The following is a 23,254-nucleotide window of genomic DNA, read 5'->3' as shown; positions in this document are numbered from 1 at the left end:
AACTTTCTAGCTCAAGTGAGATTTGGTGATCATATACTATTTCCATTTCTAACGTCTGCCTTCTATAAAGGGTCTATGCAAATAGGGCTTTCAAGGATGTAAAACTGGCAGCTTCCTCTACTAGGAGCTTAGGGAGCAGCTGCCATGCTTTCTCATACAGGATTGAAAACATCCTGTTTACTAACATACACCCACACGCCCTCACCCACTATGCTCACACCAAGCTATTCTATCCAGGCAGAGCTTTTGTTTTGGTTTGAGATAGGCAGCACAGACATGCTCAAGTCTTTTACAAACATTTCATTCCTTCTTTGAGCACATATTCCCTGGGTGCTAACTAAGTGTCAGACGTTGCCTAGACATGGGGAGTACACTGATATTTGAAACATATTCTCTAGTTTTATTGGGAACTCATCAGAGGTTCTGGCATGTGTTGGCAGGTTCTTTGCATCCGGTCTCACCTCCTTATTTTTAATATTTATAAATCATGCTCATCAGGCTGTCAGTAGGTAGGAAATGAAAGTCGCCAAGAAACGCTGCCAAGACAGAAAAAATCCCAGAGTGAACTAAAAATACGTTGACCACAAGGATGTGCGGCAAACCAAGATGTGCTCTTGAAGCGGCAAAAATCACGGTGGTGCCAAAGTCCAAGCTTTACCTCATTGTCAGATCATCAGTGGGCTAGAGATTTCACCTGTGCCCTCCCCAAGCCCTGGTAAGAAATAATGACCATGTGCTTTCTACAAGCCTGGAGTCTGCCCAGAACATGAGCTCATAAATATGTGAGCTAAAGCAAGGTTTATGATAATATAGAAGATGAATCATCTTCCCCTTTTGAAAAGCATGTATTCAGTAACTCAGTACATCTTGGAGTCCTCCCAGAGACCTCTGCGATTTTTATCCCTCATTGTCTTTAGGTCTTGTTTCAAATGTTGCCTTATCAGAGAGCCCTTCTTTGACAGCACCTTCAGTGTGCCCCCCTCCCCACAACCTGCTCGCCTAACTTTATTGTCCTTTCTGTCACTTATCATGTCCTGACACATAATGGGTTTGTTCTTGTCCATCTTCCCCTGCCATCTGACTGTAGGCCGGGGGAGAGTAGGATGGCATGTGACCCAGTGCTGTATCTCTGCCCCATCACGTAGCACCTGGCCCATAGGTGACGCTTACTCCCCCAGTTGCTGGATGGATGGATGGCATGAGTCTGTTTGGAATTGTTCATTTCTTAATTTAAGAAGAGACATTGGTCAAGAACTTTTAGGGTTGGACTGGGACTAGAAATCTCTATCCTGCTCAGTCCCAACATTTTCATACCAATACTCCTTTGCGTAGTTTTACCCCTGCGGGCTTTATGCTTTGAAAAATGGGATCCAGGAAAGAACTACATTTTTTCCGTCTACGTAAATCTGAAATAAATGTAAACTGTCATCAGGAATTCTGGTAACCAGAGGTGATAGAGTTCCAGCCAGAAACCAGAAAAGTGGATGTGTCAAAAAGACTTTGAATTGGATATCTAAATGATTCCTGTTTGACATTTCAGAATTTTATACATGGCCCAAAAATCTCTGTTGCCAACTTCACAGTCCCCTTGTACAGAGATCACAGTAAGAAAATCCACAATGAGCCCAACATGCATCTCATGGGTGGGAAACTTAAGACTGCCTAGATCTAAGGGCTTTCTCCAGGTCATTCCTGTTGTTGTAGTGGAGCTTCAACCACAAGGGTCTTCTGAATCCTATACTAGTGACATGTTTACTAGTCCATGTGTCTTCCCTACCATTGCATTGAGCACCAGCTACAGCAGTGTTTCTCGATCATATTCTGTGGACCACCTGTTTCAGAATCTTCTGGGATGTCTTGATAAAAACAGCTCCTCATCCCTGTAGCTTAATAATCTCTGGGTTCTGCCTTTTAGTTAGTTCCTCAGGTGTGTCTTACATATTACCAATGTTTGAGGATAAGTCACCTATCATGTGCCAAGATCCTTGAGTCTCCTCCATTGAATGGAAAGACAAAATATTCAGATCTTATCACTGAATGATCTGAATACATATTTGTTGAACACTTTGACCAACAGTTTTTCTCAGGGAGGTATACTGGGCCATGTTCAAATCTGTTCTGTTTCACCATCAAGTTGTATAATAAGCTGTGAACTGCTTCAAAATTTTGGGTTTCAGTCTAACTAGTTTATTAATTTCTTCCATGAACCCTGTAGACTGCAAGGTGCCCAGGATTCAGTCATAAAGGGGCAACTTAAAGCTGTGAGGGGGAGACACAGAGGGCTACAGGGAAGCCCTGAGGGGCTTGTGATAAGGCCTCAGGACCAAGGAACAAAACCAGCTAACCAGGTGTTTTCTATGCTACATTTCTAAATCTCTTTTCATACTCCTGGATACCTTTCCATGTCCACCGAATAATGTCAGACTTCACCAAAAGAGTGTCAAGGGGCTCTGCGATCTCTCTGCGATTGGTAGTTAAAAATGAAAACTTTGTTAGATGTTACAATCATTGTTGCTGCTGTTTTTAGTTTGCAGGACTCAAAATCACTGTTGTCATAACCGTTGTCCATTTGCATCACCCTTTGCTTTGTTCTAAGAAATATCTCCCACTCTTCATCATCTTTGAGGATGAATCATACAGTTCATCAGCATTTTACTGCTTGACACACAACCTTGAGACTAAGCAATTCAAAAAATTTCCCAGAAATGGCTTTGTGGGCTGTTAATTTAATTCTCTGAATGGTGAAAACTGCATAAGACATTTTTCAAAGGTTAGGCTATTGAATATTTCATACCCTGGAAACTGACTTAAGAAAGATCAGATACTTAAGACCACAAAAAATGAGGGGGAAATAGACTTGAGAAAACCTTATAAACTAGAGCTTCTCATAAGAATATTAATATATTATTTTTCTTCATCTCGAAATATCCTCAGGCATGTGTTGAATGAGCTGACTTCATGGTTGTAGTTTTGTTGTTCTTTCCATGTTGCTTTGCAGTTCTGCCTGTGGCCATCATATTGATTTGAACACTGTGGTCATCATTCTAGGAAAATGAAGGCATTAATAACTGAGTCTCTATGGATAGATTGTAATAGAAAACCTTATAAATAATTGCCCACTAATGGGAAAAGTGAAAATATGTGCTGTATTATAATGGTCATAATGTAATCATTAAAATTATAATTATGTGACAATGAAAGAACTCATTATGCATTAGTTTATCTTTACATAATGTTAATAGCTAATGAAAGTGTGACAATTACATCTAATTAAGTTTAACAACATTTCTGCACTTCTTGTAAATGGACTATATTTTGCTTGAAACAGTGTATGTGGAGACATTAGTGAAGCCGAGGTCCATCACTATTGTGAGTTTTGAAATATAACTATCAGTCCTACTAGAAACCGGAACTTGGTGCCTTTTTGTTAAATCAACTGGACATGGGAGTTCTTACCAAGGGTAGCTTTATAAAAAGGTTTCTTGGGTTGTATCATTCATGTAGTTAAAATATCGAAGAGCCTTTCTCCTCCCACAAACTTGTGTGTGTCTGTGCTTGATTAATTTATGTTTTGTCTGTAACAAATGAGTTATACTAAAATTGCAAGTCAGAATACATTCACCCATATTGGGGTGATAACGCTGGGTGGGCTCGGGTGTGTTAATGCCTTGCTGTAGATTATCCTGTGTTCTATTTGTGTGTTCCACGGCAATGCTATGTGCTTCACTTCTCTTGTGTGTAAAGGTAAGGTGAAAGTGGGGCGCCTGGGTGACTCATTCGGTTAAGCACCTGCCTTCAGCTAAGGTCGTGATCCCGGGGTCCTGGGTTCGAGCCCCACGTTGGACTCCCGGCTCAGTGGGGAGTCTACTTCTCCCTCTGCCTCTGCTCCCGGCCCCCCACTGCCTGTGCTTGCTATCGCTCTCTCAAATAAATAAAACCTTTTAAAAAAAAAAAAGGATGAAAGTAATACTATCTGCCTTCTGCACTTTTGTCGGAATTAACATTTATTTACACATTTAATTTATAAATTTATAACATTTAACATTTAGCCAGGGCCTGGCACATGGTAAGCATTAGTAAATAACAGTGATTATGCTTTATTTTACAGCCATAGTACAATATCAAGAGAACAATTCCAAGCTCAGTATCAATTTTCCTTCACTGACATTTTATTATGTATTTGGGTAATCATTGAGACTTTTAATCTTCCCTTCTTTAAAAAAAAGTTCTTATACATGTCATATTGAAAACAGCATGGGACCCTGAGTAAGTGATCAGCATGTTCTACTGAATGGATTTTTGAGATAGGAGGCATTGGCTGAGTCCCCAGAGCTTCCCACTGTTCCGGTTTTACTTTCAGAATGCTGGGCTGTGGGTTCCTTCCTGACCCTTGGCCACTGTCATCAGTCTTGGATCATTAGGAGGCCTAGACTATGGAAGGAAGTTGAGGTAAAAGTTGGCAGACCAGTCTGTTGCTATGGTAGTCCCAAGAAGCTACAAAGCTGGCCTTTCTTTTTTCTTTCTCTGTTCCCTTTGTATGTTAAGCACAGAGGAAGTGTTCATTCCAGAGGACTCATTCAGCTGCCTAGTGTCAGCCATCATTGTTACATGTTATCTCAATCTCTGATATCACTTCTAACCATTGTTCTATCAAGCTAGATTAGCTATTAGGTATTTTCTTCCTGAAATGTAGTCCAGGTCTTAAAACTTGGCTCATTTTTCCAAACCAAATTCTGATTGTGGTAATAAATCCTTGGCTTCTTGCATCATAGTATTGATTGTATGATTGTATGCTTTATTTTTATTTTAAGACTCTCATCATCTCCTGTCTAGACTATTAAAATTTTCTCCATCTATTCTATTTCCCATCTTTTCCCTTTTAATCCACATATTGTACTTCCAGCAAAGTAATCGTACTGAATCATGTTGGTATTTCCTTCCCTTACCCACGAATCTTTGATGGCTCCTCATTGCCTATAGCGTCTTTCATCTGGCATGTTTGTCCTGAGGACTTTGTCCTACGCTCTCTCCAACTTTGTCACCAGCTTGTTTTTACAGATACTCCCTAGCTCAACCAGATGATCGCCATTATCCCGCAATACACTCTGATCTTCACATCTTTGCTGGCCCTCTCTCCCCAGCTGAAATGCCCCTGCTTTTGTATTGTCATATACATCTGTTTAGGCACAGCTCAAGAGTCAGCTCTTTTGTGCACCTGTGTCTAACAGCCCTAGTTGTCTCTCTTCCCTGTGAATTCCTCAGGTATTTATTTTGCCAGCCCTGGATCATGCACTCTGGACAGGCTGCTTTGGCTATTTCTTATCCTTTATGTATGGTTCTGGCTGCCCAGTAGGATCGGCGAGTTTGGAAGCCTCTCAAGGCTGTCTTACATTTCTCTGTGCAGAGTACTAGGTGTATATAAGGTCCTCAACAAATATATGTTAATGAGAATGTCAATTTTGTAAGCACATGGAGATGATACTCAAAAACCTTCTTGCAGGTACGGGAATCAGCCTGGAGCTAGCTTCATACTTAGAACTAATGTTTTCTGAGCCTCCTTATAGGAGTCTTGTCAGATCTCCTGGTAGAATTAAGCACAATCCCCTCTGCCCTGAGTTCAAAGCCCTTCTCCTTGAGGAAGTATCCTTCTGGCTGAGAGTTTACGAGAGAAGTCAGACGGGCAGGGATTAGCATCTGAGTCCTAGCAGCTCTCTCAATCTCCCATTTTAGAAGAGTCCCTAACTTACCTTGTGCCAGGTCCTCTGTAGCAAATGACACTTAGCAAACCCCAGGTGTAAGAGCAGTGAACAAGGAGTATGCTTGCCTCAACTTTGTTGCTGGCAAACTAGGTAACCTTGGTCAGGTCACTTTCCACAATCTCCAGGCTTTGTTTCCTGCACTCTAAAATGGATGAACATTAAGATTATATGATTTTTGTAGTTTTAATCAGCAGCTAGATCAAGCCAAAGAAAATGAACATTGTTATTTTGGTGAAAAAATAAAATTCAAGACAAATCTACCTAATCTCTTTGTCACTCTCCAACTCAGAGTGGCCAATACATTACAGATTCTCCCCTTTCCCTCTGTCCGTGTCCGTATCTGTGTCTGTGATTCTCTGTGTCTCTCTGTCATTCTTTGTCTCTCTCCTTCTCTCCCTGTCTCCCTCTCTCTATCACACACACACAGACACATACACTTCTCTATCAGAACAGTTTTTTTCCCAGAAAGCTCTTGCATGCTGGGCTCTCCTCCCCACAGAAAGAGCCGCCAATAAAATAAGACATGGGACTAGGATAAGAAGCTGACTTCCTTTTAGAGTGGCTCATTTTATATGCTGAAAAAATTCTGGCTGTAATAACGTAGCTAAGTTGCCTTCATTAATTTTTTTTTAATCTTTTATAATGCTGAGTGGTTTCCCTTTTTTTTTTTGAGTTAGGGATTTAACTATAACTAGAAGTCTTTCCTTTCATCTGTATCACCTTAAACTATTCTGATTGTTTAACAAAAATAAAACAAAGAAATAGAGCAGTCCACAGATTTACAGAGGTGGTCTTCCAGGGTAAAATTAAGGGGTAGGGGGCATCTTCGTTCTTATGTTGCTTTTCTTCCTGTGACCATTCCTGCTGCCTTCTCCCTCTTTGCTTGTTCTTTTCTCTCTCCTCCTGGTACCTGCTCACTCTGTTCTCTCTGCACCTCTTTGTTCTGCCAGAGAGCTCTTGCTTCTGCCACTGATGCTTTTCAGTGCCATGGTTTTTTGAGACAGGCTGGTTTGATCACTATCTTTTCTTCTTCCTTTTGAAAGCTTTCTCTGTCCTGCGTATCTTCTGGATGGCTGCTAATGCTTGTTAGGTTTTGGTCTTGTTTTGATTTGATTTTTCGTGAAATTCTTTTTTCTTTCACTGTATGAGAGAGAGAGTTTATCCTCACCCTAATTCCAGGTTTTCCTTTCTGTCATGTTTTATAATGTGGATGTGAAATGTGTTTTAAAGACCAAAAGGAAAGATAGCAGAGTGGGTGGTGGGGTTGCGTGTGATTTCTGTTTTCTTCATTACAGCATTCTATATTTTCTGAAATTGTTTCATGGCACATATGTGCAAATATTTATAGTAAGAAAGAAAAAGAAATAAAACCATTTCCATTTGGCAAAGAAAAATATCTTAATGAGTGCTCGGCTTCGGGTCTTGCTTCTAGCTCTCCATCAAACCTCCTTTTCCTTGTCTGTCTTCACCACCAAGCGTGACAAAAAATGGCTGGCTGATCTGGAGATGGACAGTAGTCCATGGGGATTGTAGAAAGGAGCCGATGGTTAGCAGCCGCCTATAAGATCACAAGTCATGGGTCACTTCTGTTGAATCCCCAAGGCCAGACTCTCGCTGCCAGTTGTTCCTAAGTGTAAGAAATGCAGGGAAATAGCACTGACTGCCTTATGAAATCCAGGAACCTTTGTCCAATATGGCAATTATTTTTGAAAAGGTACTGATGATACCTGATAATGGTGAAATGTGATGAGACTTGTTCATTCAACAATGTCATGCAGTGATTCAGAAGTTTTTAAAAAAATTTTTTTATCTATTTATTCATTCACTTATTTAGTTTAACATTCTTTTTTATTGCTCTTATTGATGACTGGGTGCTCATTTAAGTTGCATGGCAAGTGTTGCTATTTGCTCACTCCTCAGAGATAACGATCTCAAAGAGCAAACCATGGCAGGTCACCCAGACAAGGTGGTAGGAGTCTGAGATGGAGGTAATGAACTTTGGCCAGAGAGCAGAGCCCTTTGTACTGCCAGTAAAACTGTTGTCACTCATTGTATATGTGTGAACGTAGGCATGGGATTTCAGGACTATGAAGTGTCCTATTCTAAACACTTTGCTCTATTTGGCTGTCCGCTAAATGCAGATTTCTCTCCTAAGGAATCAACTCACATAGTATGACAAATCAGCATTTCATTTATTTTTTCACCAAGTGTTTATTGAACATCTACTATACCCACTATGTGCTAAAAGCTCTGCAACAATGAGTAACAGAATTTCTCTGAAAGTACTTCTTCTGGTGAGGATGTGGCCATGTTCACAAATAAGTGCAAAGCAAGATTATAAAAAAGAATTTTAGATGAGGTAGCTATTTACAGGATACAGTACAAAGAGACATTAAAGTTCTATTAAACCATTTTTTATTGTCAAATGAACAGAATTGTCTTTATATTGAATTGACTACAATGAACTGATATATGGGTATAGTTGCATATTATGAGCTGTCACTGGAAGATAACTTTTCATTGCTATTTTATATTTCAGTATTTCATATTCAGTACTCTTAGCCACTTAGTTTTTCAATATCTCATTCTCCTTATCTCTAAAGTTGAGTTAATAATTCATGTATTCAATATTCAAAAAGTATATAGGTTAAGGATATTAAAAATATGCACCAGGGGTGCCTGGGTGGCTCAGTGGGTTAAGCCTCTGCCTTTGGCTCAGGTCATGATCTCAGGGTCCTGGGATCGAGCCCCACATCAGGCTCTCTGCTCAGTGACGAGCCTGCTTCCCCCCTCTTACTCTGACTGCCTTTCTGCCTACTTGTGATCTCTCTCTGTCAAATGAATAAATAAAATCTTTAAAAAAATATATGCGCCAAAAAGTTGGTTGAAAATATCAAGAAGACGAATCTAAAGGCAATTTGAGAATATATCTAAAATTAAAGGTATTATAAACGTTATCATTATTAACTTATATGTGGGGAAAACAAGTGATTAAATATATACATATTATAGAGGACAAATTTTTAAAATATATGCATATAGCAAATGGAGAGAAAAATCTAGTATCTCCTCTTTCAGAAATAAGGAGCATTCTTATTCAGTTGCTAGAGCAAAGCTTAAAGAAAGTTAGAGATTTGACATTCTCATGTTTGAATGATAGATCGTAGATAGGATTGTCCTCAATGCTGGGTAAATAATTTAATAAATCTAAAAATGTGAACTGCATTGTGCTGTATGATACTCTCCTTGGATACTATTGTCCGGTTGAATCTAAAAAGACTTAACTATAATTCTCCTAAAATTAATGTTCTTTTTTCCTTCCTGCAAAAGTAGTTTCCATAGGATTCAGGTCAGTATTCCAGTGTAATTTCAAGATGATATTAATTTTGATGGATTCATGGTTTGTATTGGTAAATTATTTTTGGTTGATGATGAAATATCTACAAATCATAGAGAAAATCAATAGAAAATAGACCTATTGCCTTCTGCTCATCCTCTTCTAAAGCTCCTCACGTGGAGTGAAAACCAAAATCACTATGTTCATTTTAAAAATGCCTTTGAATGAAATCTGTAACCCAGTGCCTTTGCATTAGAGTGTTCTGCTGCGAGATGCATGCATCTTCTGTGTCAATATGCAATTTTCTAAACTCACTTAAGCTCCGACTACTAATAATCAAATGAGACTGATTTCTAACCTAGATTAAAGGATAACTGATTGAGTATGGCAGTAATTCCTGAAGGATCAGGAAGTCCATCAGAATATCACATTTGGGAAACGGTTGGTCATTAAGGCTATGGGTTGTGAATTTAAGTCTAGAGGGATGTTGTTTAGAATGAATTAGCCAGTCTTAGTATTGAAGTATCCTGCTACAATGTTTTCATTTACTGACAACTGTGTAACTCCTACGAAATCAGGGTCAACATTTCTTTTACCTGATTGTGGTATATCAGCCATTATTTAATACATTAAATATTGGAAATAAACTCTTAACCAAAAATATAGAGGGTATATAAATGTGAGGACTTCTTATTCTTCTTTTTTAAAAAAATAATTTAACAAATCCTTGGTTTTTACCCGACCCCATGCCAACTCTTTTCTTCTTTTTTTTTAAATTTAAATTCAATTAGCCAACATATAATATATCAGTAGTAGCAATTATTTTCCTTACATGATTTCATTTAATCCTTACAATAATTTCATGAAGAAAAATATTACTCTCTCCGCCACACACACAGAGATAAGGGGATTGAGACAGAGATGTTACATGCAGTCAAAATTTATTTCTGTCTAAGATGATATGTAACATATGGAGGATTTCTTTTTTAATTTTAAAAACTGTCCCCATTTTAAAAATGGAAACAACTATTGATTATGGTATCATCATTTTTTGGAACTGAACCATTACATATTCTAGAGATTTTTATCTCCAATCCTCAATCCAGATGGGATGAGGGAAGTAGATCCTCATTCTGACCAGAAAAGTTGCTGTGCATCTGGTCGACCTAATCTTACTCTTGTCACATGGGATTCTTACAGCTCCTTTTTACCCATAATCCCCTGTAACTTCATGCACTCATACCAATAGAAGGTGCAATACCACAAAATGAGCAGAAGCTTTTTCTTGATCCCTTTTTTTCCTTAAGTTTTCACATCCTCAAAGCATATTTTATAAAATCAGTGTGAATGAGAAAGCAAAAGCCCCACCTAAGAGGAGAGAGGACCTGCCCGTGGGGGTTGATTTTTGGGGGGAGTCTAGCTTCCTTGGGTCTCTCAAGATGCTGACTCATAACCCTTTCTCTGAAGTGTAGGATTCCCCATTTGAGTAGCTCTGTTAGGTTTGACATCATTGTCTTCCAACAACCCTGTTCAGTAAGATTTTCTTTTGTCTGATTGTTCTCACAATCAGATGTGCTTTTCTGCTTTCTAAGGTGAATTTGTTCTCTAGTCAGTATTTCCTTGGTTTACTCTTAGTGTCCAGTTAAGCTTCTTTTTAAACTTACTGAATTACTTATTTCAAAAAAATACATAAAATTTCACAGGAATAATAAGATTGATTATTTAGTTTCATTTGGAATTTTTTTCATTTTTGTGTTTTCTTAATCTCTTAAAATCAGTTCTAAGAATTTACTTAATAAATAATAGGTTCTCAATAAACATTTATTTTGAAAAAAACAAAAAACAAAACAAACCTAGTGTTAACAGAAAATGAACCTGAATATTTGAGGTGTGATAAAGGCCTTATCTAAACTTCTTTGGCCCAAAGTATTTTATCTTCTAAATTTCTGAACCAACCCTTGATCTTAATTTTTCAAATACTGATAACTTGTGGTCCAGTTAGGAAGGCCATATGATTTTCCTTAAGTAGTCCCGACTTCATTAAATGCAGTGCTTTCAAACAACATATTCTGACTTCTAATAAGTTATTTAATTGCATTTAATTCCTATAGATTTCTGATTTTCTCCTTTGGTTTTGTTTTTTTTTTTTTTTTTGCATGAGATTCATTTGCCTTCCCTCTCTGCAGTAGGACAGAACCTTTTTATGCTCACTTCCTCTTTCTCTCCTCCTTTTATTTCATTAAACACCCCATGCTCTAACAATACAATATTTTAAGCTTCTTTTGTTGCCTTTTTGCTCATTATTGCATTTTATTGTATCTATAATTTCAGTTTCCACCTTACCTCCTCCATACCTGTCTACCAGGCTAAAGCTGGTGCTTCCTTGAGGCACAAAATTGGGACCTCCTCCACCAATCCTCCCTGCTATGCCCATGTCTACACAGGGTGGTTCCTTCTTTCCTCTGGGCTCTCAAACTTACGGCCAGATTATAGAATGGAGTAGTTCTTTGAGTAAATGTCTTCCTGACCACCTAGAATGTGAGCTTTCTTGAGAGCAATGGGCAATTTTACTATCTTTTTTTGTCTATAATACCATGCTCAATGACTTTTAACTTGGAAATCAGAAAAGTAGTGGTATAAGGAGCTGAATGTCCACAGTTTACTTTTTCTTCTTTGAAATAAGGACCCAGTTGTTCCTTGTCATATACCTTTCTTGAAGGCTGAAGTGGATACCAAGATCTTGGCTTTGGAAACATTTGAAGGTTTTACATAGTGACATAGTAACTCTGCTGTAGGAATCCTCCCCTGGTAACTCTTCACCTAAACTATTGGTCCAGGTAAGTGATGTCCAAGGAAGAGCATGAGATGTCATCTATCATTGGTTTTCCTGTAACAGTTAAGGGGAAAAGTGAGTCCTGGAGAAATGGTGTAATAAAGAGTCCTTGCGGAAGAGTTACTATCAGAACCAAACTATGCTGTTTCAAGAGACTCTTAACTCTCCCTAATATGTATAGCTGAAAATAAAATCTAATGTTTAGAAATGAAAAAAGGAAGTTTGTTTAAAGAGGTTTGGAGCTTTGAAAAGCTATGCTTTATGTTTTCAATTTCTCCTTCTATGCTTCAGTAACTCTTCAGAATTTAGGAGTGTGTAAGGCATTTGGTGATTGCTGTAGGTTGAAGCATGTACTTTTACAAAAGTATACCATCTCTGCAACTCTTTATGTTCTCTTGTCTGCCCACTTTTATTTTCTATTCAGTTGACGCTAAACCTATTTTTGCAACCAAATAAAGACACAGTAGCATACATGATGTTAGGAAAATCTATACAGAATGTAGCTGTATTTTCCTTCTCAGGATTCATGCAGTTAGTAACCTTCCATTAAGTGCTAATTAAATGTAAAGTATAGGGACTGACTATTCAAAGGTAAATAAGAAAAGGAGCTTATAACACACCAAACTCCAGCAAGCGCTGAAATGGCCATATAAACAAAATCCTGCAATAGAAGAGGACAGAATTAATTCTGATTGATCAGAAGTAGCATCTGCTTACCAGCAATATGACTCTGGAAACAATACTTAACTTCTGTGTGCCTCACTTTTCTCTTCTGTAGTGATGATAATAATACCCCCTCATAGGACTCAGTGGATGCGGAACTATTGTAATTACTTACAACTATCCTTGGCACCAAGTGTATACTCAGTAGAATCTATATAAGATTTGTTTTACAGAGGATATTCTGGATTTTTAGGAACAAAGATGAAAAGATTTCCCCTACAGAGGTAACAGCCCAAGTAAAAACCACAAAGGCATTGAAATTAAGAGGTGTGCTAGAGGAATTCAGTGTTGGTGGAACTTTCTTTTAATGGAAAATGTTGAGAAGTCCTGGAAATGTGGTTAAGCACCAGATTAGAGAAAGCATAGTATATCAGATCAAGAAATTTGGACCTTGATGTTTATATTTTCAAAAAGTGAGCTTTGTGACCAAAAAATGATGTCTTGTAAAAAAGGTGTAGCCAAAGAGCCCAGTTAAGAGTTATTAACTGGTTTTTTGCTGCAGACCAAGTTAGAGATGTTGGGGGCTGGGCTGGGGACATGCCATCCATGGGAAGGCTGTGGGAATCAGAATTTGAAAGCAGAGACCCGACCAAGGGCAGAATACCCACTACAGGTATATCCTTTCTCTTCTCTAGAAAATAGAATTGTACTTGATAAAATCTTATTGTTCTTCATCAAATTCTGTTTGAGATTTTTACCTTCAAACCACCTAGGAACATGATAGCCTCATATATTATAATTAATTAATTTAATGACTCACTATTTAAAGTAAATGGAATTTTTAAGCTTGTTTTTTATCATGAGAATGTCTGTCTGGCAGTAACTAGGCAGAGAAAATAAGATAAAAGATGTACTTTTTTTCAGGAGCCACTGAGTAGGAAAAGAAAGAAAAAACAACGTGGAGGGCGCCTGGGTGGCTCAGTGGGTTAAGCCTCTGCCTTCCGCTCAGGTCATGATCTCAGGGTCCTGGGACCGAGCCCCACATCGGGCTCTCTGCTTGGCAGGGAGCCTGCTTCCTCCCCTCTCTCTGCCTGCCTCTCTGCCTACTTGTGATCTCTCTCTGTCAAATAAATAAATAAAATCTTTAAAAAAAAAAAAAAGGTGAATACCAAACCTTAAGGAAATATGAGAGAATGTGGATTTGTTCAACTTAAAAGATTGAAAAAATGTGTATGTCCCTATAATTATTATTTTAATACTAATAAATATGATTTCTTAAACCTTTATTTTATGCCATCCCTGGCCCATGTATTATCTGTATTTTCTCATGTGATCGTCTAAGTAACCCTATGAGGCAGTTACAATTATTATCTTTGTCTTACACGTAAGAAAAGTGAACCTCATAAAGATTATGTTCATTTTAGCCTAAGCTAGAGAGCAAGCAGCTATAAGCAGTGTGGGGGGAGAAGGGCTCAAAGCATAATCCAAACCCAGAATTTATTCTAGAGCCCATATACTTGGCTGTTCTATACTGAGAGCATCCAAAAAATATTAGCAGGGAACACTGTGTAGAAAGCTAAAAATTGGGGCGCCTGGGTAGCTTAGTCATTAAGCGTCTGCCTTTGGCTTAGGTCAGGATCACAGGCCCCCACTCAGAGGCCTCCTTCTCCCTCTCCCACTCCCCCTGATTGTGTTCCCTCTCTTGCTTTCTCTGTCTTTCTCTCTCTCTCTGTCAAATAAATAAATAATTTTTTTTAAGATTTTATTTATTTATTTGACAGAGAGATCACAAGTAGGCAGAGAGGGGGAAGCAGGCTCCCCATTGAGCAGAGAACCCGATGCAGGACTCGATCCCAGGACCTTGAGACCATGACCTGAGCCGAAGGTAGAGGCTTAACCCACTGAGCCACGCAGGTGCCCCATAAATAATCTTAAAAAAAAAAAGAGAGGGGCGCCTGGGTGGCTCAGTGGATTAAGCCGCTGCCTTCGGCTCAGGTCATGATCTCAGGGTCCTGGGATCGAGCCCCGTGTCGGGCTCTCTGCTCTGCAGGGAGCCTGCTTCCTCCTCTCTCTCTGCCTGCCTCTCTGCCTACTTGTGATCTCTCTCTCTGTCAAATAAATAAATGAAATCTTTAAAAAAAAAAAGAGAGAAAAAAGAAAAGAAAAACTAAAAATATTCATATTGAGACATTGTTCTTCATTAAGTATGGTTCTTTCTCTAGCCAAGGACATACCTTAGAAAAGTAGGCTTCTCTTGATGTCAATCTCAATCATAATCAAAGCATAATTTCTCTAAATAACCCTTTGATGTTCTCTCACCAATTTGTTAGCATCTTTTGTCACCCCATTTGTGTCCTTCCAGTCCACTCGGGATAAGTACTAATATCCGGATAGGTAGAACAAATAGTGTGACCAAGTGGGAGGAACCTTTGAGTCAGAGCCAAGGGACTGGGGCCTCTACCTCTCTGTCCTGGGTTAGGTGAAGTAATATCAATTGTAGTTTTCCCTTCCAGAAAATGAATTGATGTCCTTTATGATCTAATGATTAATTAGCTCTAAATTTGCCACCTGAAATCTGTCTGCAAAAATTCTGCATTCCAAGCTGATTTATTTCTCCTACCCCACTTGTCACCTCCACCAGATGTGTGTACTAGAGACACCATACTATTTTTCTCAGCTTCATAAGCAAAACAAAAATACAAAGATAAACCTGATACTTCACAAATAGTATGGTATATTCTATAACCAAAAATAAGTGATTTTGTGATTTTGCTTTGTTTTGGAATATCTGCATCACTGATTGTTTTCATTAGCATGACATGGTTCAGAGTTGACTAGATTGGTTTTACTCCATACACTACTCAGAAGCAGTCTACGTGTGTTGTGATAGAATTCATCTCAGGCTTTAGTGAACCATGGTGTGGACTGGGGGAAAAGGTATCTGCTTTTTGCCCAATCAACTAAGAACACACTTCTTGTTTTTCTGCCTGTTCTCAGCAACAGATCTGTCACCTGATGAGAACACCTGACTTGTGCCCTGCTTGGCATTCTCATGCCACCGAGCAGGGATCCTGACTCAGTGGACATCTTGATCCACTGCTTCTTTTAGGACCCCTCTTTTGACTTCCGCCAACAGAATGTGACTGCCAATGCAAATACGTATTTCTTTAATGAAAGTAAGACTCAAAAATTTGAGTGGAAACAACTAGGCAATTCATCTTTCTTCGGACTCCTAGGGAAATTCAGCCCTCATTTTTTCCCCACATAGGACTGATAAGGAAGAACAAAATGGGCTCCTGCTGTGTTTTTTTTTTTTTTTTTTAAGATTTTGTTTATTTTATTTATTTGACAGAGAGAAATCACAAGAGAGGCAGGCAGAGAGAGAGGAAGGGAAGCAGGCTCTCCGCTGAGCAGAGAGCCCGATGCGGGACTCGATCCCAGGACCCTGAGATCATGACCTGAGCTGAAGGCAGCGGCTTAACCCACTGAGCCACCCAGGCGCCCTCCTGCTGTGTTTTAAGATCTTTTCTTTTTCCTTAACTTCCTTCTGTGATCTCTAACATCTCTAGTATCACAATTATGATTAGTCAAGATCTCTCCTCCTTAAAGTCTCCATTTCTGAAGTCTTAAGAGTACCAATTTGGTTTTATTCCAACACATTTACTGATGTATACCTTTTAATTATAAGATCCAAGAGTCTTGGCCAAACCAAAGCCAAAGGCAGACCTGTCATTGTTAATTCAAACACTTCCTTGGACATGTTAAGGCATTGTGCTCCAACTTGGCCTTGAAGAGTGATGACTCTATCTGTTCATTCAGCCTCAAATTGGAAGGGCTCTGCCTTCAGTCTGCGAGATTCTGTTGCAGAGTACAAGGCAGGACTTCTTAGCCTTGCTAACCAGGCCGGAGAACTAACTCTTGGCCCTTTGTAGTTCCTAAACACCTTTCTCCTATCCCGCCCCACACGCACCAAGAATTCCTATACCAAAAAGAATCTTCTTTTTCTGTTTTGAGTATCTTTGGCCAAAGTGTGAGGGAGATTGTAGTTTAACTTTTTTGGGCCTTGCCAAGATTTTAAAGCACAGTCTGATGCTCTGTAAAAATTATTCTATGAATTTTAAAACAAAATGATTTGAAAATGAAGATAATATGATAGAAAGTAGCCTTCTGATCTTGCCTTATGCATTGCGAAGAGGTCAGGCTTCTACCCCAGAGAGATGGCAAGAGAACATATTTCACATAAATGTTGTTTACTCTCCCTCTCTAGGGAACTCCATAATAGGTATAATTTGGCATATTAAAAATTATGCAAGTATAGAAAATAGTGTTTCCAATTATTTCTCAGCAAAAATTTCATTAAAGTAGTTTTTTTAGAGTACTTGAGCCCAATGCTTCAGGTAAATGGAATTGACTTTTTTTTTTTTTTTTTTAACAGAATCAGAAGCAAAGAAGTTGGCACCCTTCTAGAGGGGGAAGTTTAGCTTTTAATTTATGATAGGTTTGGCCAACTGCAGACTTCATTGTATCCACACTCAAGAGTTTTCTACTACCAGTAAGTCAACTGACAGCTAGTAGCATGGCAACCCTCTTTAGTATTCATCTCTATAAAAACAGATCCGATTATAGAGTGTTAGAGTTAGATAAAGGGGTATTTAGATTATTTCTCTATTTTTCTGGGGATGAGGAAGGAAAACCTCCTGCATGCTTGAAACTTGTTCCCTAATTCTCCCAGACAGCTTATACAACATTTGTTTACCCTTTATTTAACAATTTCTGTTCAGTACCAATTCTGGGACACTTACTGTGTTGAGAGACAGTTAGAGACTGTCCAGTTAGAGACAGGCAAGTTCATGAAACATCAAAATGGAACTGGAGAAGCTTTCAAGAACCAGCTCATGAACAGCCTTTGATGCCATTCTAATCTTGAAAATCCCTGGCAGATAACAGTGGCAATAATGTTACCATACATTTGTACAGACCCTTTATTTTCCAAAGTATCTTTTTGGTTTTGATGTCATTGGATTTCTACGTCCACCCTGTGATGTAAAGAGCGACAGCCTTTCTGTCTGTTGATGATGGATAAAGAAAAGGCTTGGTCAAGGCCACCCAGCTAGTGAGTGACAGAACAGCCATAAGAAGCCAGGCTAAGGATTCGCAAGTCAAAAACATGTCATCGTTCAGCCTCTGCTTATAAACTTTGAGTGCAGGTGGTGATATTCCCACTAATCACCTACTTGCTCATGGGCAAGTGCTTATGCTTTGGAAGATGACAGGCTCATCTGTCTGTCCTAGGTAGTGCTCCACACAATGCCTTCAATTGATCAGTGCTCAGTGGATGACTTTCTATATAATGTTATCTTACACTGTTTGGATTTTATATTGCAAGTCTCCTTTATTTTTGTCCTTTGGGTGGGAAGGGGAACAAATGTGAAAAAAATCAATGAGGAAAAACTAGATGGCCAATGTGAAAGCAGGTTAGTTTTTCTGATGAGTCCTTACCATCCTACCCACTTAGGGATACCCCTACCTTTGCAGGGCCTTATCAAGGGCATGGGATAGTGCCTGGGCTCTGGTAGGGAGTCCTAATGCTAGTCCTTCTCCATTTTCCACCACTCTTCTCTGGAGAAACGAACAGAGAAACAGCATCAATAGTGAGCAGAGTCTCAGCTGGAAGCAATTGTCGCTGACTGAACAGGCCAAGGCAAACCTTATGTCCTCTACTTATTAGACTAAATCAAAACCCCTTTCCTTTCATTATCAAGGATCCCAAACTTATATCAGCCTCTCCCAGTCATCCCTAGCTCAGAAAATCTTGGTCATCAAACCACAATTTTTAAGCAGCCATTTTTTTCATTTCTTCATGTTGTCAATCAAAGGCATATGAAAATGCCAAGCAGAGATGCTGAGTTATCTGAAATCACCAATACTGACTAGAGAATTCCAAATCAAAGCAAGGAAATGTGTTGTTTCTACTTAGTATATATAATCTTATCATTGGTAAATCCAGAATTTCCATTAAGCTCTTATTAGCATTTGAAAATGGTTTTCCACCTTCGTCAGAACTTGAGAGACTACTGAGAACCATTTAGGATGTAACGGGGACATCTCCTTCAGAATGGTTTCCCCCTGATGCCCTTGCTGGGCCAAGTGTGTCAGAGAACTCTGCTTACAACAATCTTACAACAGTCTCCAGTGTAGTCCCACATAAGCAACATCAACATGTCCCAGGAACATGTTAGAAATAAAAATTCTTGCCTCCCTTCCAGACCGCTAATCAGGTCTGGCATTGGCCCTGCACCCTTCATTGAAACAGGCTATCTCTCCATGCGATTCTGATGCATGCTCAAGTTTGAGGGCCCCTGCATCTTACTGACAGACACATCATATAAAATGATCAGCTTATATGTGTGCCTCTATACTGGACTGGAAGTTGTTTGCAGGTAAAGACCATTTATTTTGTACCGTGTGTGTGTGTTATAAAAATAGGATCATACAGCAAATACTACTGTGACCTGCTCTTATCCCCCCTCCCCCCCAACAATATAGCAAGAACATTCTTTCTTTTGGGTACAGATATTTTATGATACGGTATTTGTTGACTGTGTAACATTTGATTATATCAAAATTTCTTTAATTCTCTAGTATTGGACAGAATGGAGTTGTTTTTTAAATTAATTTTTATGAAAATAATCCAAGAATATACTTTAAAATCTGCTAAGAAATAGCAGCCCATCCACCCTTCCCCACTCCTCAGTCTTACCTGTAGAAGCAAACTCTTCATATGCCTTTAGATAATGCTCTTTATATCCATATTTCTAAATAACATACATAAACTTCTCTGATGTCTCAAGTTTAGACATTTGCTATGAAATTCCTGGGCTAACAGTTGAGAATTTATCTCCCTCATGTCGCTAAATATATTTTTTACCCGTTCTTCCAATACAGCTTTATAATAATTTTTAGTTAATATAAAAATCCGATATTTAAAACTGTATGACTGTTATTCATTGCAAAGCCAAGAAATAGGCCATGGTTCTATTTCTTTTCTTGAAAAACTTTTTTTTTTAATGACTTGTTCCCCAGCATTTTTACTTACACAGTTTTCTAAATAATCTGTCAACATTTCCACATGCACGGGAGTTCCCCCTCCTTCAAGCCTAGTGCCACATCTTCCAGGCTCTCTGGTTGTCCCCGCATTACATTTGTTGCTGGACTTCTGATTCCTGGATCCCTTTCTTCCTTTCTCAGTTAATGCCCTCATTTTGTTAGATTACATCTTCCAGAAACTTCCTAAGAAACGGTGGATTAAAAGGATAAGTTTACTTTGCATTTTTGTCTGGAACAGTCCTCATTCTACCCTTACACTGGATTAGTAGTTTGATCACATATAGAATTTAGATGGGAAGTCCTTTCCTTAAGAATTTTTTTTTTTAAGATTTTATTTATTTATTTGACAGAGAGATCACAAGTAGACAGAGAGGCAGGCAGAGAGAGAGAGAGGGAAGCAGGCTCGCTGCTGAGCAGAGAGCCCGATGCGGAACTCGATCCCAGGACCCTGAGATCATGACCTGAGCCGAAGGCAGCGGCTTAACCCACTGAGCCACCCAGACGCCCCTCCTTAAGAATTTTGAAGAAATTGGGGTGCCTGCGTGGCTCAGTGGGTTAAGGCCTCTGCCTTTGGCTCAGGTCATGATCTCAGGGTCCTGGGATCGAGGCGCACATCAGGCTCTCTGCTCAATGGGGAACCTGCTAACCCCCTCTCTCTCTGCCTGCCTCTCTGCCTACTTGTGATTTCTCTCTGTCAAATAAATAAATAAAATCTTAAAAAAGAAAAAGAATTTTGAAGAAATTGTTCCATCATTTTCTAGTTGGGAGATACGATACTATTTTGATTTTTCACTTCTTTGTGCCTGACCTATTTTTTTTCCCCCTCATTAGAAACTGTTAAAATTTGTATTCATCTCTGGAGTTATGACATGTTAATGTGATATGCTTACATTTGGGTCTTTTTAAGTAAATTGTACTAGACTTCAAGCAGTTTGAACATGGAGACTCTAGTTTGTTGTTCTGCTCTGGGAAATGTTCTTGAATTTTTTTTTTTTATAATTTCATACTAACCATTTTTTAAAAGTTCTCTTTCTGGAACTTCTGTTAAGCTTGTACTAGATATGGATTTGTTCTCTAGATTTCTTTTTAGTTTTCATCTCTGTTCTTTTATTCTGTTTTCTGGAAAATTTACTTAAATGTACATTTGAATTAAGATTTAAATATTCAGCTACTGAAGTTTTCATTTTCAACAGTTCTTTTGCATTCTCAATTGTTTCTGTTTCATAACAACCTGTTCTTATTTAATGGATGCAATTTTTTTAAATTTACATTGTGTCATTACATTTTTTTCTGTTTCTGCACATATTATGTATGCATATTATTTTTTTATTTCCTTTTTTCTTTTCATTTTAATTTTTGGATTTTATTTTGTAAGCTTTCCTTAATTTATGGCAACCTCTGCTGCTGATTTAGATTTAAGAATAGTGCAAAGAATAAGGCTAATTGAAAAGTGTATGCTACATGGAGCGTTTTGTGTTCACTGTAGCTTGGTCTTGCTGAGCCAGGTTTTTGGGAAGACTCCGAATTTTGTATATGCAGGTTTTACTTTAGGGAGATACTTAATGTCTCCAGGAAACACCCCAATCTCCCGGGATACTGAGGCTGTTCCCATTCAGGGCAGATTCAGCGTTTTCAGCTGCAAGGTTTCATCCCCATTTTGCATTGTGGCCACTGTTCTCTTTATTTCAGTTACACTAGAGAACTCTTTGCTCCCTCTCTGGGGGAGGAGCACAGTTGCATGAGGGTTCTCTGAGTACAGACTTGGAATCGATATCACATCTCTCAGCACGGCATCTCTCTCTTAGCTCGGCGTTTTCCTTTGCCTTTTAGAGTATCTTGGATTCTTGGTCTGACTGTGACTAACCCTATATACATTGCTTCAGTTTTCAGAGCCACCTTACCTTTCTCTAGAAAATATAACTTCACAGGGTCACCAAAAGGACTGATCAGTTATATATGTAAAAGCACTGGGTAAACTCACTATAAAGCACAATACAATTCTGCAACAGGATTGTGACTCCTCAGTGGGATATTAGGGGGAGCCCTCTTACTTTTCCCCTGGCCCGCCCAGTGCTCCATTGTTGCCAGTTGGTGTGGTCTGCCACAGTTTACAAAATGCTTTTACATATTCCTAAAGGGGGGCAGGGCAATGAACTTGCCCCTTTAGAGGCTGGAAGTTAGTGAGCAATTTCTTTTAAGTCTTGTATAATCTTAAAAAATACGTGTGGCTCTTGCATCTTTCTCCATAATATATCTGTTTTAATATAAAAGTAATGTTCTTAGATCCCTTATCATGGAGTGAAACTGACAATCCAGGAAGATGTACTGTATTCTTTCTGGGATTTATATACCTCCAAACATGTTGGTAAATATCCCTGGGAGTGCACATACCAATGCTTAAGTTATACAGAAACAACCTGTAAGCCATCAGCTCTGAGGAATTTGGTTCCTTCCATTTGCTAGTTTTGAAACTTTAATTCAAGATGGGCTGACAAATTAAAATAGTGTCCTTAGACAATAAGGCATCACTGTCTAGTAGAGAAATGTGGGGATAGAATGGAATTGATTGTGGGCTTCTGAGGGGAGTAGCTTATTACATTTATGTAAACATGCTTACTCCCTGTTGCTACTCAAAACAATAAAAAATAGCAGGGGATTGGAGAAGAAAATTAGCAGTGTTTCTGTATTACAGGGGAGAAGAGTGGTGACACTGGGAGCAGAAATGATATGCTGTGTTCATTTAAATAAATATAGATAACAGAATGTGAACTTTGCTGAGTTCTTTTGTGTGTGTGCACTACAAATAGTATCACGTACTGATTACTTTAAAATGGAAAAACTAGGTACTTCTGTAAGATTTTTAAAATGCGTGCTGGTATGGGGTGGTTCCCATAAGTTTTCCCCCTCTCTTGATCTTGATCAGTCTCTCACTCTTAGCCATCCTAAGTAAATACCCAATGTAAAGGAAATCCATATTCATGCTTAGCAAACACAGTTTTGATGCAAAGCTTCTAGAGCCCTTTCAAACATGTTGCTGTCCCTAAGCACTTCCCTCAATTCTATATAAAACTTCTGGAATTGCCAGGAGATGTGTGTGTGTGTGTGTGTGCACGTGCACACACATGTTTGTGTGTTAAAATACACATTGCATAAAATTTACCAATGTAGCCATTTTAAAGTGTACAATCCCCTGCTACTGAGGATATATATTTACAATGTTGTGCAACCATCACTACTCTCTAGTTTGAGAACATTGCATTACCCCCAACGAAAAGCCATTCCCATTAATGGTTACTCCCTATTCTCCCTCCCCCAGCCCCTGGCAATCACTTACTCTCTGTTTTCTATTTCTGTAAATTTGCTTATTCTGAATATTTCACATAAATAGAATCATGTGATGTGTGGCATTTTGTATCTGGCTTTCTTTTCATTTAGCATGCTGTGTTCAAGGTTCATCCATGTTTTAGCATGTGTCCATGCTTTATTCTTTTTTATGGCTGAAGAATATACCGTATTTTGTGCATCCCTTCATCAGTTGATGGACATTTGAATTGT

At 38.7% G+C, this 23,254-nt stretch overlaps 1 protein-coding gene across 2 annotated transcripts in view; it reads left to right on the top strand.

The window, feature by feature from the left end:
- The window catches only part of ST6GALNAC3 (ST6 N-acetylgalactosaminide alpha-2,6-sialyltransferase 3), a 529,436-nt gene that overhangs the window by 345,218 nt on the left and 160,964 nt on the right, over window positions 1-23,254 (top strand). Inside the window, exon 5 of one of the 2 annotated variants that reach the window (XM_046007194.1) lies at window positions 11,787-11,797. The exons of the other annotated variant lie outside the window; for it this stretch is intronic. The gene's annotated coding sequence lies outside the window, so the exon portion shown is untranslated. Of the gene's footprint in view, window positions 1-11,786; window positions 11,798-23,254 lie in introns of those variants that run through there. 2 annotated transcript variants of the gene reach the window in all.

This window comes from Meles meles, chromosome 1 (assembly GCF_922984935.1).
Source record: "Meles meles chromosome 1, mMelMel3.1 paternal haplotype, whole genome shotgun sequence".
Lineage (NCBI taxonomy): Eukaryota > Metazoa > Chordata > Mammalia > Carnivora > Mustelidae > Meles > Meles meles.
Note: the sequence above shows the minus strand (reverse complement) of the source record. Positions and strands in the feature narration are given on the sequence as shown.